Below are 16,518 nucleotides of genomic sequence, written 5' to 3'. Positions count from 1 at the left end.
TTTATCTGTCAGCAAACACACGATGTTACCAAACAGTTCTCTTACAGTGGTTCCCAAATGCACACAGATTCACAGTGTGATTCTAGACAAGCACCACTATCCCTAGGAGTTTACCAAAACTTATTCACTACAGTGAAAGTGGTAAAGGTACTGCACACAATCTACATATTTTACAACTGCACTTTAGTGTTAATGCCTGACTCATTTAATCAATGCATAAGCAAAGACTGGCTTCTAATGATAGTAAAACTTCACAACATGACATGTTTTAAAACACTTATCTGTCAGCAAATAGACGATGTTACCAAACGCTTCTCTCACAGTGGTTCACAAATGCACACAGACTCACAGTGTGATTCTAGACAAGCAACACTATCCCTAGGAATATACCAAAACTCATTCACTACACTGAAAGTGGTAAAGGAAATGCACACAATCTACATATTTCACGACTACACTTTACTGTCAATACCTAACTCATTTAATGAAAGCATAAGCCATAACTGTCTTCTAATACTACTAAAACTTGACAACATGACAGGTTTTAAAACATTTATCTGTCAGCAAATACACAATGTTACCAAACAGTTCCCTCACAGTGGTTCCCAAATGCACACAGACTCACAGTGTGATTCTAGACAAGCACCACTATCCCTAGGAGTTTACCAAAACTCATTCACTACAGTGAAAGTAGTAAAGGTACTGCACACAATCTACATATATAAGTACTGCACTTTAGTGTCAATGCCCGACTCATTTAATCAATGCATAAGCAAAGACTGGCTTCTAATGCTACTAAAACTTCACAACATGACATGTTTTAAAACACTTATCTGTCAGCAAATAGACGATGTTACCAAACGCTTCTCTCACAGTGGTTCACAAATGCACACAGACTCACAGTGTGATTCTAGACAAGCACCACTATCCCTAGGATTTTACCAAAACGTATTCACTACAGTTAAAGTGGTAAAGGTACTGCACACAATCTACATATTTCACAACTACACTTTACTGTCAATACCTAACTCATTTAATGAAAGCATAAGCCATAACTGTCTTCTAATGCTACTAAAACCTGACACCATGACAGGTTTTAAAACATTTATCTGTCAGCAAATACACGATGTTACCAAACAGTTGTCTCACAGTGGTTCCCAAATGCACACACACTCACGGTGTGATTCTAGACAAGCACCACTATCCCTAGGATTTTACCAAAACGTATTCACTACAGTTAAAGTGGTAAAGGTACTGCACACAATCTACATATTTCACAACTACACTTTACTGTCAATACCTAACTCATTTAATGAAAGCATAAGCCATAACTGTCTTCTAATGCTACTAAAACCTGACACCATGACAGGTTTTAAAACATTTATCTGTCAGCAAACACACAATGTTACCAAATGCTTCTCTCACAGTGGTTCACAAATGCACACAGACTCACAGTGTGCTTCTAGACAAGCAACACTATCCCTAGGAATATACCAAAACTCATTCACTACACTGAAAGTGGTAAAGGAAATGCACACAATCTACATATTTCACAACTACACTTTACTGTCAATACCTAACTCATTTAATGAAAGCATAAGCCATAACTGTCTTCTAATGCTACTAAAACTTGACAACATGACACGTTTTAAAACATTTATCTGTCAGCAAATACACGATGTTACCAAACAGTTCTCTCACAGTGGTTCCCAAATGCACACACACTCACGGTGTGATTCTAGACAAGCACCACTATCCCTAGGAGTTTACCAAAACGTATTCACTACAGTTAAAGTGGTAAAGGTACTGCACACAATCTACATATTTCACAACTACACTTTACTGTCAATACCTAACTCATTTAATGAAAGCATAAGCCATAACTGTCTTCTAATGCTACTAAAACTTGACAACATGACAGGTTTTAAAACATTTATCTGTCAGCAAACACACAATGTTACCAAATGCTTCTCTCACAGTGGTTCCCAAATGCACACAGACTCACTGTGTGATTCTATACAAACAACACTATCCCTTGCACTATACCAAAACACATTCCTTCATCTAGAAGAAGTACTACATTTTAGTATAGAAACATAACATAACTCCTTTCACAAATTCATAAACAATGTCTGGTTTCTAATTCTACCAAAATATAAAAACAGCACAGTTATCTGTCTGCAAACACATGAAAAACACAAATGCTTATCACAGAATGGTTTCTACATACACACACACTGTCAATAAGATTTTAGAGAAAAAAGTACTCCCTACACTTTAGCAGAAGGAATACATTAGTCTGATTAAAATCAAATGGTCTACATACATCCCCTCATAATTAAATAACTCACCTTTCAAGATGTTTGTAGATTAAGAAGTATATCAGTCACACACCAGATATCAGTCACACACCAGATTTTCTTACACAGAATCTCTGCACTGTGCACCTGTCAGCAGAACCAAAGAATGGCAAAGTTTCCCTCTCTTTTTCCACAAATATACATGTAAACATCAAATCACACTCCTTCCCACATAAATTCAAAAGCAAACACACATTTCTATTGGTTAAACATTTCAACCCTTTTCAAATGACATAAACTTCAACCCTTCCCCCAATCTGCCTTCTGCCAGTTACCATAGAAACATGTCATGGAACACTGTACTGAGGACACAGGTTAGAAGTTCAGCACACACAATGTTGCTAATCAAGACAGCAAGTGTGCTTAACTTCTCAACATATCAGCTTATCATACATAATGTTCCTTACAATCAGTTTTTGTTAACCGGTAAGAATAATGCATTTAAAAAACAGAAATATGCACCCTACCTTTCAGTGTAGAAGGTTGTCAAACAACCAATGATTTCTTGTCTTTTTTCAAACTTGCATCTTAGCCACCATTTTAGAAACATCTTACTTTCTAAACTGACATTTCATTTAGAGAGACCATCTGAGTGCATCCAGACCTCCTTACAAGATGCTTACAGTGTGGATTGTGGGACACAGCTACATTTTCTGGAGCCAAAGGTATGCAGAAAACAAAGGCATTGACAAAGACCTAGGTTTGCCAAATGTAGACATTAAATGGATTGGACAGAGAGGGTTAAAGTGACACCAATTGATTCCATTGGTGAAATCCTTCATGCAACTCCAACACCCTGACCTCATAATAGTGCACTGTGGTGGCAATGACCTAGGCACTTTGACTGGGGTAGGTCTGGAAATGCTTATGAAGGACACCTTTGCACAACTGATTTCACTTTTCCCTAAAACTGCCTTTGTGTATTCTAACATATGCCAAAGGCAGAAATGGAACTGGTCCGATCATTTTTGTCCACAGATTGAGAAAGCTAGGAAACATATGAATAAATCTGTTTCTGCTTTCTCCGAGACTACAGAATGGGGTCCATTTACAATAACAATCTGCGCTTTCATATGCAAGAGATGTATAGGAGAGATGGACTACACTTTACTGATGAAGAAAACAGAGTCTTCCTCAACAACTTTAGACTCTGTATAGGTACTTACTTATAAGTACCAAAAACTCTCAATGAACACAACGGCTCTTTTTAGAGCCACTCAAGAACAAAACACTTAAGCTTAATCTTTATCTCCCAACAAATTCATATTTTTTTCCCTTGGATCCGCGCACCCACAACGAGAGGATCCGTGCATCCAACGCGATAGGATGCGCGCACCGTGCGCGCATTTCGCCGCTTTTTTTTTTTAAAAAGGGGGGCCCCAGGGGGTCCTTCTGGGACCCCCTAAGCACCTCTAGAGGGTCAGAGTATTTCCACTCTGCCCCCTTTATATGTTTTACGCACTTATTCCCCTTGCTTCTTCAGCCTCGCTTCTACAGAGGCAGAAAATGGCCGCCAACAGTTCCTGGTTTCGAATGAAGATAGAGAGACGCTCGAAAACCAATTAGCATTCAGTGCGTGATCGGGGGGTTGCGCGCTCCGTTCGGGGAGGGTTCGCTTACGGTGCGGGTACGGTCCGCGGATCCTCCGCGGCCATAGATATCACTAACTTTTTTACCCTAATTTTCTCAGGAACTACTGAACAGATTCCCACCAAATATGCAAAAGGCACGAGTCCGAACTGAGGACTACCTCTTTGCCAAATTTGGTGTCATTCCGTTCAGCGGTTCGGGCTGTAGCTGCGACAACAGATCCTATGGGAAATTGCATGGGAAAAACGCGTTTTGGGACCCCCCTTTTTTCTCGGCCCCCGCTTGACAAATCACCACGAAACATTCAGGGTAGGAGCGGAGCGGAGCTGGCCAAAAGTTTGGAGAATTTCGCGAAGATTCGTCAATTGGCGCCAAAGAAATTCCCAATAGAATGTTGCGGATTTCCTATGGAAAATAGGTCCTAACTGTAACTATCTACTGTACTGGCGACCGCCATTAGATGATATATATATATATATATATATATATATATATATATATATATATATATATATATATATATATATATATATATATATATATATATATATATATATATATATATATATATATATTAACAGAAAAAACCATAGGTTTCAGGCACGTTATAGTTAGGAATTAGCATTTAAAAAACCTCAGAAATTCACTGAAAAAACCATAGGTTTCAGGGGTGTTATAGTTAGCTGGACTTCTCACTTGTACAAAACCATTGAAATTCCCCCGTTATAGTTAGTTCAGCTAACTATAACTCGCGCGCCCGCAATGCACTGCTGATGACGTCACATATTACATCACTCATGACATGGTCAGTGACATCACTCATGACATCACTGATGACATCTCAAATGACATCACTGATGACATCACTGATGACATCATCCAGTGAATGTGTGTTATTCTGAAAATTAAATATGTTTTATATATGTATATCTCAAGGTCGATGGAAGAATAAATGGGTATATAAGTGTCTAAATGGATGATTTGTTTTTGAAAAATTGATTGTGTAACTGACTGATTAAGTGTATCATAGTGAATACATGGCTTAGTGAGTAATGTTTAAATATGTAAATATCTGTATCAGTCTCTCATTTTGTGTATAAGTGGCTGCATGGGTTGGTGAGTAGCTACATGGGTGTCTATATAGGTTATTAGTTGGTTTTTTGAGTATCAGTCTGAGTGTCTGCATGGTTCGGTGGGGGTATTACGTAGTGCATAGGTGCATGAATGAGTGACTCATTGTTTGTATGTGTTGAACACAGTATGTGTGCAGGACTGTATGGGTGGATGAGTGTGTGTATGGGTGTGTTAGTGAGTGAATGACTGTCTCAATAGTGTCTTTATGAGTAACTACATATGTTTTAAACTAGTATATGTGACTATTGGTGTATATATGTGAGTATATGTGAGAGTGAGAGATTGAAAGAGTTCCTGTATGAATAAGTATGTGTTTCTATAAGTGATTGTTTAAAAGACTAAGTATGTGTAAGTTTCCGTAGAAGTAAGTGTGGTGGTGTGTGTATAACTGTATATGCAAGTAAATGTATGTTTGATTCTTTATTAGCATGAGTGACTATGTGTGTGAGTAACTCTATGGATGAGTGGCATTGTGTAACAGGATGTATAGGTGTATGAGTACATATGATGAGTGAGTACATGTATGAGTGACTGTATTGGACTGTTGGTGAATGAGTGGATGTGTATGTGGATCTTAGAATTACTGAAGAGGTTGTTGTAACTGGTATTGGTATGTCCATTGTTTTGAAAATTTTAGTCTCTATTTTTGAATGTGTGTATCAAAGGTTATATTAGGGTGAGAGGAGGTCTGCCACTCTATCACAAGGATGATGTCATCAGTGATGTCATCAGTGATGTCATTTGAGATGTCATCAGTGATGTCATGAGTGATGTCACTGACCATGTCATGAGTGATGTAATATGTGACGTCATCAGCAGTGCATTGCGGGCGCGCGAGTTATAGTTAGCTGAACTAACTATAACGGGGGAATTTCAATGGTTTTGTACAAGTGAAAAGTCCAGCTAACTATAACACCCCTGAAACCTATGGTTTTTTCAGTGAATTTCTGAGGTTTTTTAAATGCTAATTCCTAACTATAACGTGCCTGAAACCTATGGTTTTTTCTGTTAATTTCAAAGGTTTTTTAAATGCTAATTTCTAACTATGCCTACAGAGATAGGACATGTGAAGAAAGAAGAAAAAATGCACAGAAAGAAACAAAAGAAGTGCAGAAAGAAGCAACAGAAGTCCTCAAATACGAAGATAAGTGCAGGAAGAAGGATAACGTGCAGAAAGAACAAAAAGAAGAGCAGAAAGAAGCCTTGTTGCAAAATCATCCTGTACCCTCAACTTTTTCAGACGGATACTGGTGGTAACTGAGTCTGACTAACCAGTCCTAGAGCCAGTGCTATGTTAAAAGACACTTAGAATACAGTGAAAACACCTACATACACTAGGGAACATTATGCGTTGGGGTCCCCCTGTGATTAGCCTTACCTCCTCTATAAGCCCCTAGTATATAATAGGGCATGGGGATTAAAACTACCTCTTAAAACAGGCCAAAGGGCGTTTTTGCACACGTTAACTCAGGCCCCGTCCCCTCCTTTCACCATTGTGTAAACACACCCTGTGTCCGTTTTTAGTTGGGAGATTAAGTTCATTTGAGTCCTGAGGGTCCCTAGGGTCCAACTAGCCCACTAGGTACCTCCAGTAAGTGCCACAGAGCTGCGTTGCAGAGAGGTGTAAAAAGTGGCACGGCCTGGACCACCTCTCTGCAATGCAGCTCAGTAGCGCTTACTGGAAGCACTTGGTGGGCTAGTTAGCCCCCAGGGGCCCTCAGTATTGAAGGGAAATTATATCCCCAATTTAAAACGTGCCATGGTGCGTGTTTGCACACGTCACCTCAGGCCCCGTCCCCTCCCTTCACCACTGTGTAAACGCGCCCTGTGGCTGTTCTAAGTTGAGAGATTAAGTCCCCTTGAATCCTAAGGGTCCCTAGGGTCACACTAGACCACTAGGTACCTCCAGTAAGCGCCACAGAGCTGCGTTGCAGAGAGGTGTAAAAAGGGGCTTGGCCTCAGAACACCTGTCTGCAGCGCAGCTCCCTGGCGCATACTGGAGATGCCTGTTGGGGGCACGTTTGCAGAGTGCTGCATGGAGGGGGCATGGCCTCCGGCACGATGCCAGTCTTTTATTTATTTTATTTTTTTAAGAAGGGGGGCTGTGTGGTTCCCCTTCTTATTCGAATTTAGGCCCTGATGACCCCATCCCCCAGGGCCTGTCTCCTAATTATATTTTTTTGACCCCAATCCCCAGGGCCGGCCACTGTTTCTTATTATTTTTAAAAAATATATATTTATAGACACACCTAGGACATGCTGGACAAACCGTACGTACCTATCACCATGACGATTTGCGTGATATTCATTAAAAGGCGACTATGCATGCAATTAATCCACGTGGAATGTATTTACACCACTAGTGAAGCTCTGACATGTCTGATGCTCTACCGTGCCTAATGCCGGTAGACACCCTTGTCGTTTATTTATACAAACATGGGTAGCTATTGACGGGCACATTTAATACACATGCACACCAAGCCATTCAAAGGGGATTCGACAAAAATTCGACCAAAACTATGCAAGAAACCCCCCTCACAGTTAATAAAACACACATCCACTGCCGGATGTGTAATACTTTTTATTTTACTCTCTGGAAAGGGGACGAACATCACTTGCGAGTCACAGCGCGCTCCTGACAGAGCCCAATGCTGTGTTACACCCACCATTGCCTGCCGAGTGCCACACACCTCTGTATTGTATTCCACTAGCTAGTGCATATGCTATGACACTCTCTAGCCCATGTGCACTGTAACACCACCCCGTGAAAATGTCATGCCACACTTGTCTTCGCACGGGTTATATTGCCCCATCTAACGTGCCTTCCTCGATGCCTATGTTATAACGCGCAGTGCTATGCCATACATATTACAATTTGGGATCCATATCTTTGTCACAGTGCATATGCAACGTTACACTCCCCAGCACATATTTTATATTACAACTTTAGAGACTAGTTAGGTTACACAACACTGCCCTGTGCATATTACACTCCAAGGCGCATATCGCATAGCACGCGCTAGTGCCTGTGCTATCTCGGGCTCTCCAATGAATCTGTCATTGCGCACAATGTATTGCATATTATATTTCACGCCTGGTTCATCTTATATCACACTTTTTGGTGCATAGTTTATACCATACACTATATCTAGTTTTCATTTTCAATCGTGCTCTCAGGACTATGTTCTATATAACACTGTGTTCACCTACCCTTTTCACGGGCATTACATTTTGCGATAGGGGGTGGAGGGTCAGGGGGTGTTTTTGCCAAGTGAGCCTGGAGTCACAGTCACTAACGTCTTCTTCTTCCTGAATAAAAGTGAGATTATGCTGCATACTTGTTCATATTTTAAGTAGTTTGCACAGACAAAATGTTTTAAAAACAATAAAGTTTCTAATACCCGCATTCTCTGAACAGTTAGCTTGCTGCCCCATCCCCCTCCTCCCTATCCTCTGTTGTGTGAATCCATGGACTAGCCTCCTCCCTCCTGCCATGCATGGTCTGATGTGCTGCCACTGCCCTCAATTTAGTATGATGTACCAGTCCACTCCTCCTGCCCTCCATTGCCCAATTCTATGCCCCATCATTGACCTCCTGCTTAAACTCTGTGCTTAGCTTGCTGCCCCTATTCTCCTTCCCCCTGCCCTCCGATGTCTTTGTGCATGCCCCTGCTCCATCCTTTTTGCCCACCATGTCCCATGGACCTGCCACTCCTATCTACTCTGAGTGTTCTGTTGAGCTGCCACTCCCCTTCCACCTGCCTAGCATTGTCAGATGACTGTAAGCTGTCCCTGCCACCTCCACCCTGCCTGTCCACATGCCATGCCTCTATCCTCTTCCTCCTGTCCTACATGGTCCATTGTACTGCCACACCCTTCTGCCCTCCCTGGTCTGTTGTGCTGCAACTGCTCCTCCTGCCTGCCCCGTGTGGTCTGTTGTGAGGCCCCTTCCCCTGAACTTTCTTGTCTGTGCACAGGTCCTGACCCTCCCTTCTATCCTCCATCGTCCTTTGTGCATGCCGCTGCACCCTCCTTCTTGCCCATCATAGCCATTGTGCTGCCACTGAACCCTCCCACTTGCCATGCATGGTCTTCTGTGCTGCCATGGCCCCTCCCACCTTCCCTGTGTGGTCAGTTAGCTGCCCCTGACCCCCTCCCACCTTCCCTCCATGGTCTGTGTGTATGCCATCACAGTCTCACTGTTGCTCTTCATGTTGTGTCTTGCTTCTAGTGCCCATCCTGCCTGACCTCCATGGCTATCTTGCTGCTCCTGCCCTGCCCCCTTTCCCCCAGCCCTCTGTTTACATGTGCAGACCCCTACTCCCTCCCTCCTGGCTTGTCTGTTCCATTGTAATGCCCCTGATCCGTCCCTCCTGCCCTTTATGGTCTGTTATGCTGCAGCCTTCTCTCCTGTCTGTCCATTATGGTCAGCTAGCTACCATTGCCTCTTGCCCCTCTGTTCTCTGTTGTCCATGTGCATGGTCCTGTCCCCTCCCTCTTGCTTTCTATGGATTGTTGTGCTGCACTCCCGTCCTGCATGCCCTGTGTGGTGTATTGTGCTGCTGCAAACCCTGATGCCTGCCCTGCAGGGTCAGTTTGGTGCACCTCTCCATGTCTCTCCTGTCCTCTGTTATCCAAGTCCATGTCCCTATCCCATTTCCTTCCATGATCCAATGTACCATACTTGCGAACATTTTGAACTTGGTAAGAGGGAGATTTTGAAAAAAAACTGGGGTATTGATTTTCCCCTTTGAGTTACATTGAAAAAGAGGATATTGTAGACAGGAGACAGATCAAATAAAGCCCATTTGAGCTTAAAAACATTGGACGTTTCCTGGCTGAATCGGGTCTGTTGGCATGTATGGTTGTACTACCATTGCCTCTTCCTTCTGCCCACAATGGTCTATTACATTGCCACAGCCTTGAAGGAGGGTAGATTTTGTATCACAGGGGGCCCCTGGCCCGTTCTGTCCACACCTGAAGTATGAGACCCTTGTCCTTGCCTTGCCAGCCGCATTTGTAGGCCGTATTAAATTGACCAGCGGGTCCTGTGTTGCTATATAATTATCCTGAGACATCCTTACCACTCAGCCAGCATAAAACCCCTGTGTAGGCCCTTCTGTTCAATATGTAGGCCTCTTTGTTAAATTGACCATAGCTCTGCAATTTTAGTGTATAGCAGTCTGAAGGCAGGTCTGCGAGGCCTTCTGCTCCAAACTAGTAGCCCCCACCCTACCCGAGTGCTCCGTGCTCGGTATCAAAGTTCAACATCCCCCTGAAGCTGTCGACATACAGTAGGCTGCATCCTGGACTGGTACTTGCTTCCTGGGCAGGTTTCCCGCTTTTAAGGAAGTGGCAACCGCAGAGCGTCAAGTTAGGAGAACTGAGGAGATTTTATACATGAATATATTGAATTCCTGTACAATACCCATTATTTTCTGCTTGCTCTATGGAACTTACGATAAGCGATTGGCCTGAGAGACTGACCTTTTCACCCAGTCCATTGTCAGCATTAAGTGGGTAAATGACGAAATGTCTGGTAAAATCTGCAGACGAAGCTTTTGGGTAGCATACGTAGGTAGATGTAGCGTGCAAAGGAGCCCACAAAATGATATAAAAAGGGAGCACCCACAGATATCGACGGACAACCTCGCCGTCTGTATGTAGGTTAACAGGCTGTGCAGGTTTTCCCCAAGAACTGGGAGCTCTTGTCTTCCTTTGCTTAAAATGTCTTGCTCTGCTTTGCTTGAAGTATCTTATTCTATTTTACCTATATGAAATGTCATGTTATGTTTAACCATTGTTCTCTTTACTTTTGCATTTAAAAGATGTTGTATTGTAATTGCAGGAATGCTTGCTCTAAGAGTAAATGTGAGTGTCCCTAGGTAACATTTTCCTTGGTGTAACTTGTTTCTCATGATGCATTTATAGATGTGTTTTCTCTCTCTCTCTGTCAGTCCATTAATTGAGATACAGAGAATATCATGACAACTGTATGATTATCTGGATTCTGTATTTTGTACTTTATGTCTCTATTCTGCGGTTTCTTTGAAGTTGCATCTTCTCATTAAACTGCCATCGTATTCTGCCTCCAATTCCATGTCTCATATGTCTGTTTTCTTCATTTTTGGAGCAAGCGTTCCTAGGCACCCCGGCTCAAATTAAGGTGCCCCTTTTGTCCCTGACTCACTCTCCTGCTCAGTTCTGTGGTGGCTCCCGGGGCTCTGGGGACCGCCCCTAGCTTCCTTGACCCGTAATAGATCTTCCCTCCAACAGCCTCTCTTGCAAGTCCTGTATTGTTGGCTTGTTGCCCTTGCCCCCCTTTCCACTGCCCTCCATAGTCTGTTGTGCTTCCACGGCCCTTCCTGCCTGCTCAGTGTGGTTAAATTGTTGCCTTTGCACCCTCCTACCTGCCTTCAATTTTCAGAGTCCGTGCCCCTGGCCTCTGCCTCTCAACAGTATCCTAATGAACAACTAGATTGCTAACATTCTATATTTATTACAAAAGTGTGGAACGCCTGACATCATCTTGATGTAATCAAAACTGTAATACCTAGAGCATTCCTTTAGAAATTACATATATGAGAGGGTCTTATTGGCATCAAAATTATGGTTAGTGCTCTAAAAGACTAAAATAAGGACATATTTTCTGAGTTTTCAAATAGCGACAAAGCACTTTTAAATTATTTGTTATCTTTATGTTTTTTTATCTAGTTGACAACTTGATTAAATGTTGCACTTAGGGGAGAGGATGTGGTGTTACTTCCAGAACTGCAGACTTTGCAACTGGGGAACCAGGTTGAAGTTTCTGCTTCAGCTCGACATTCTGTGATTCTGGTCAAATCACTTAGTCTCCCCATGTCTACAACCAAAATGAATTTGTTCTTGTGTGATGTAACCAATGCTCATGTAAAGCACTCCAATACCTGACAAGTCTGCACTATATAACACTGCAAAAACACAAAATAATAAGTGTTTTGCACACTTCTGTCATTGGGCTATATTTGGGCTATATCTGGGTGATTTTGGGCTACATTTGGGCTCTTTTGTCTCCGGTGGCCATCTTGGGAGATTTATTTGTTATGAAGTTTCCTAATTTCCTCATGTACTGCAGCCTCCTCAGTCGGAAATGCTTTCAGTTTTTTACTTTGATTCCATCATGAAGGTATTCAGATATGTCACACATTTGCCATGAATTCTGAATGTTAGCACTCTAGTTGCTCATTAGATCACTGTAGTAAAACTACTGTTCACCATGGAAGTCTGCTCCTGGTATTAAAAGTGCATGTTTCAGTCTGCATGTCAGAATTTTTTAATGAAATAGAAGAGGATTTGAGAAGTCACTCAAAATGTGCCCTCATTTTCTTTCTTCAGCATTAATCATAATTTCTATGGCATAATGAACCCCCTCATTGTGTTCCTTTTTAAATTAAATGTTTTAAGTGTTACCAGTTTATTCCAATCAAGATGGCTTCAGGTGTGCCATACTTTTGTCATAATGAAGACAGTAAGTGCTCTAGTTGTTTTTAAGAACATTCTTGGACATTCTGTCATTGGGCTATACTTGGGCTACATCTGGGTGATATTTGGGCTACATTTGGGCTCTTTTGTCTCTGGTGGCCATCTTGGGAGACTTATTTGTTATGAAGTTTCCTAATTTCCTCATTTACTGCAGTCTCCTCAGTAGGAAATACTTTCAGTTTTTTACTTTGATTCCATCAAGAAGGCATTCAAATGTGTCACACATTTGCCATAAAATCAGAATGTTAGCACTCTTTTTGCTCATTAGATCACTGTAGTAAAGCTACTGCTCACCAGGGAAAACTGCTGCTGGTATTGAAAGTGCACGTTTCAGTCTGCATGTCAGGATTTGAGAAGTCACTCAAAATGTGCCCTAATTTTTCTTTCTGCAGCACTAATCATACTTTTTATGGAAAAATGAACCCCCTCATTTTGTTCCTTTTTAAATTAAATCTTTTAAGAGTTACCAATGTAATCCAAGCAAGATGGCTTCAGGTGTGCCATACATTTATCATAAGTAGGACGGTTAGCGCTCTAGTAGTTCTTTGGAACACTCTGGAAAGCTGCAGTAGAACACAAAGGAATCAACTGACAGTCTCTGCCCTTGTTGGATGTACATGTTTTACTGAGAATGTCAGACTTCATTCTCACATGACTGAGAAAGATAATGTGAATTTACAGAAAATAAGCTCTCAGTTTAGCTTATAGATCACCTTCCAAACCTCTGTGGTAAAAGCATGAGAAAATATTTTTCTCTCAATCATGATATCCCAGCAGAAGGCTTTTTCACATGGTGAAATCACCTTAGAACATACCACAATTCCTAAAATGAGTATGGTACCATCAACAAATGATTTATAATGTAACTAAAGTCTTAAAATCTTCTATTAACTGCAATGCTTTTTAATGAGGTGCTATCATGTATATTGGTCCCAAGATGGCTGCCAACACTTCTTGGATGAAGTGCTGACAGCCAATCAGATCTCAGGATGAGATGTGTGGTTAGGCTCCGCCCACATATATATATTGATTTAAATGCTATTTTCTCAGGAACTACTGAACAGATTTACACCAGACCTACAAAAGGCACTTCCTTGACCTGGGGACTACCTCTCTGCCAAATTTCAAGTAACTCTGTTCAGCCGTTCGGGCTGTAGCTGTGTCTAAAGGTCCTATGGAAAAATGCATGGGAAAAACGCGTTTTGGGACCCCCCTTTTTTCTCAGCCCCCGCTTGACGAATCCCCCCGAGACTTTCAGGGTAGGAGCGGAGCGTAGCGCCCCACCTATTTTGAAAATTTTGCGAGGATTCATCGACCGGCGCCAAAGTTATTCCAAATAGAATGTTGCGGATTTCCTATGGAAACAGGGTCCTAACTATAACTATCTACTGGCGACCGCCAGTAGATAATATATATATATGCCCAAGCAATCCGTCGCAGTACTCCACTTCACAGGCGCTGCACAAGAGACGGTACGGACCCAGATTTTCGTGCAAATTATTTTATTTCATTCAAACCGGCACTGCCGCCATGACGCGTTTCGGCTTCAAAGAAGCCTTGATCACATGACGCCCAGAGGAGTGACCATAGAATTTAATAGATATATTGATACATACAATGGGGCATACTTGCTACTAAACAGAAAGAGATTAAGAAGGGAAAGGAGGGGATGAGTGAGGTACGGGCGAAAACAAACGCACCCTCAGAAGTGTAAGCCCACTGCTATTTATTAACTGCACTTCTAAAGGTACTACAGCTCAGAAGGACTGATAACTGTATCAAATGTATTCCAGCATAGGTTTGGATTAAGTCCAGTGCCACAAATGGCCACTCACACGTCCTAACAATGCACCATGATAGAAAAGAAATTACTTAAGGAATACCCCGAGGGAACAAATGTAAAACAAAAAAAATCATTTTGAATTTTAAATATTATGTGTGTGTGTGTGGGTGTGTGTGTGTTTGTGTGTTAAAATGTATATTGAATTTCATTTTTCCTTAAATTAAATAAGGTATTATTTTACTTCTTGATTAAAAATAATTGTTAGAAAATGGCACTCTCTGCAAGGTCACCCCCAAACCTTTTGCCTTCCTCCTCCACTTTTTCTGGCCTCTTTTATGTTAGCCTTTGGAATCTGAGCACTTTAGTTCTGCTAACCAGTGCTAACATGCATGTGCTCTCTCCTCTAAACATGGTAATTTTGGCTCATTCTTAATTGGCATATTTAATTTACTTTTAAGTCCCTAGTACAGTGCACTACATTTTCTCAGGACCTATAAATTAAATGCTACTAGTGGTCCTGCAGGTCTGATTGTGCCACCCACTTAAGTAACCCCTTAATCTTGTCTCAGGCCTGCCATTGCAGAGCCTGTGTGTACAGCTTACACTGCCATGTCGATCTGGCAATAAATGCCTTTTGCCAGGCCAAAACCTTCCCTTTTTAAACATATAAGTCACCCTTAAGGTAGACCATTGACCACCCGAGAGGGCAGGGTTCAATATATTTAAAAAGTAGGACATGTTCTTTTAACTTTTACATGTCCTGGTAGTGACATGTTTTTCACTACTGCAAGGCCTATCTCTCTCATAGGATAACATGGGGATTACCTTATTACATTTCGTAAGTGACATTTCCAACTGGGAGGAGATAAGACCCCCAAGTCTGGTGTCTCTTGTGTCTCTGGAATCTTAATTTAAAAATATAATTTATTGTGAAGTCAGATTTTAAATTGCAATTCTTAGAATGCCACTTTTAGAAAGTTTGCATTTTCTTACTTTAATCATTTGGTGCCTGTCTGGAGAGGATGACAGTTTGTCTTTGTGCTCCCCCTTAGATAGTAACATACAATGGGAGTTTAAGTGTGAATTGATGGGCTAGTCTAGCAAGATGGGAGAAAGGAGCTGGACCCAGCCTTACGTAAACCTGAATAGGCTGAGTCCTGTCCCCACACAAAGGGCTACATAACCCCTTGTAGTGAGTCTGGATCCAGAGCAGGAGGAGAGGTCCTCTGTGCACTTCAAAGGCATGTCTTAGGAGTCTCCCCCACTTCAAAGGCACAACTGGGTATCAGTTCTGGACCTCTGATACCACCACTTCACTACACCTCTCGACCTATGGATACTCTTCCAGGAAGAAGGACTGCTGTGCTGCTGAAAGGGCTGTCACTTTGCTGAACTATCACTATGAAGGAGCTGCTGCCTTGCTGTGCTGACCTACTGTCTGCTGCCCTCAGATCCCCTCAGGTCCTTGCCCTTGGAAGTGGTATTTTATCTCTTAAAGCCAAGTTTTGGGCTCTTCACAATCAGGCTTGTTTACTCCAAAACCGTGCCTCTAACTCAGAGAATCAGGGTGAACCGCCATAAGTTCATCTCTTTGCAGAGCAAGCATTGACCGCCAGCGTGGATCATTACTACAAGGCTCCATCCTGCCTGTCCGCAAAGCTCAGATTGCTCTTTGTGCCTGCCGACGATAGCCAGCGTCACTCTCCTTCTACCCCACAAATTGTGCTCATGGCACAAAATTTGAGAAGGTACAACTTCGGCGGGATTAACCTGGGACTGTGTTCAACCCGTGATCTATTGCTGTAGTCCTCAACTTTCAGCGTGACCAGCTAAATTCATAACTCCGGTTCAACTTATTTTATTTTTGTTGGTTTGTTCTTGTATTATTTAATAAATTAAGAGCTAGTTTTCTAACCTGGTGTGTAAATTTTGTGTGTGGTGTTTTCACTGTTTTCTTGATTGAAGTGTTAACAAGTTTAAGCCTGACTACTCTGTGTCAAGCTATCAGAGGGTGAGCAAATGTTAATTTAGGGTGTGCTTGTCCCTGACTAGGATTGTGGTTACTGCTTGACCAGGGCTTATGCCCCAGTCAATCAGGCACCTAATTTCTAACATTGGTGATCAACGGTA

The sequence above is a fragment of the Triturus cristatus genome, chromosome 5_2, assembly GCF_964204655.1.
Source record: "Triturus cristatus chromosome 5_2, aTriCri1.1, whole genome shotgun sequence".
Classification (NCBI taxonomy): domain Eukaryota; kingdom Metazoa; phylum Chordata; class Amphibia; order Caudata; family Salamandridae; genus Triturus; species Triturus cristatus.
This window is presented reverse-complemented; position numbering follows the sequence as displayed.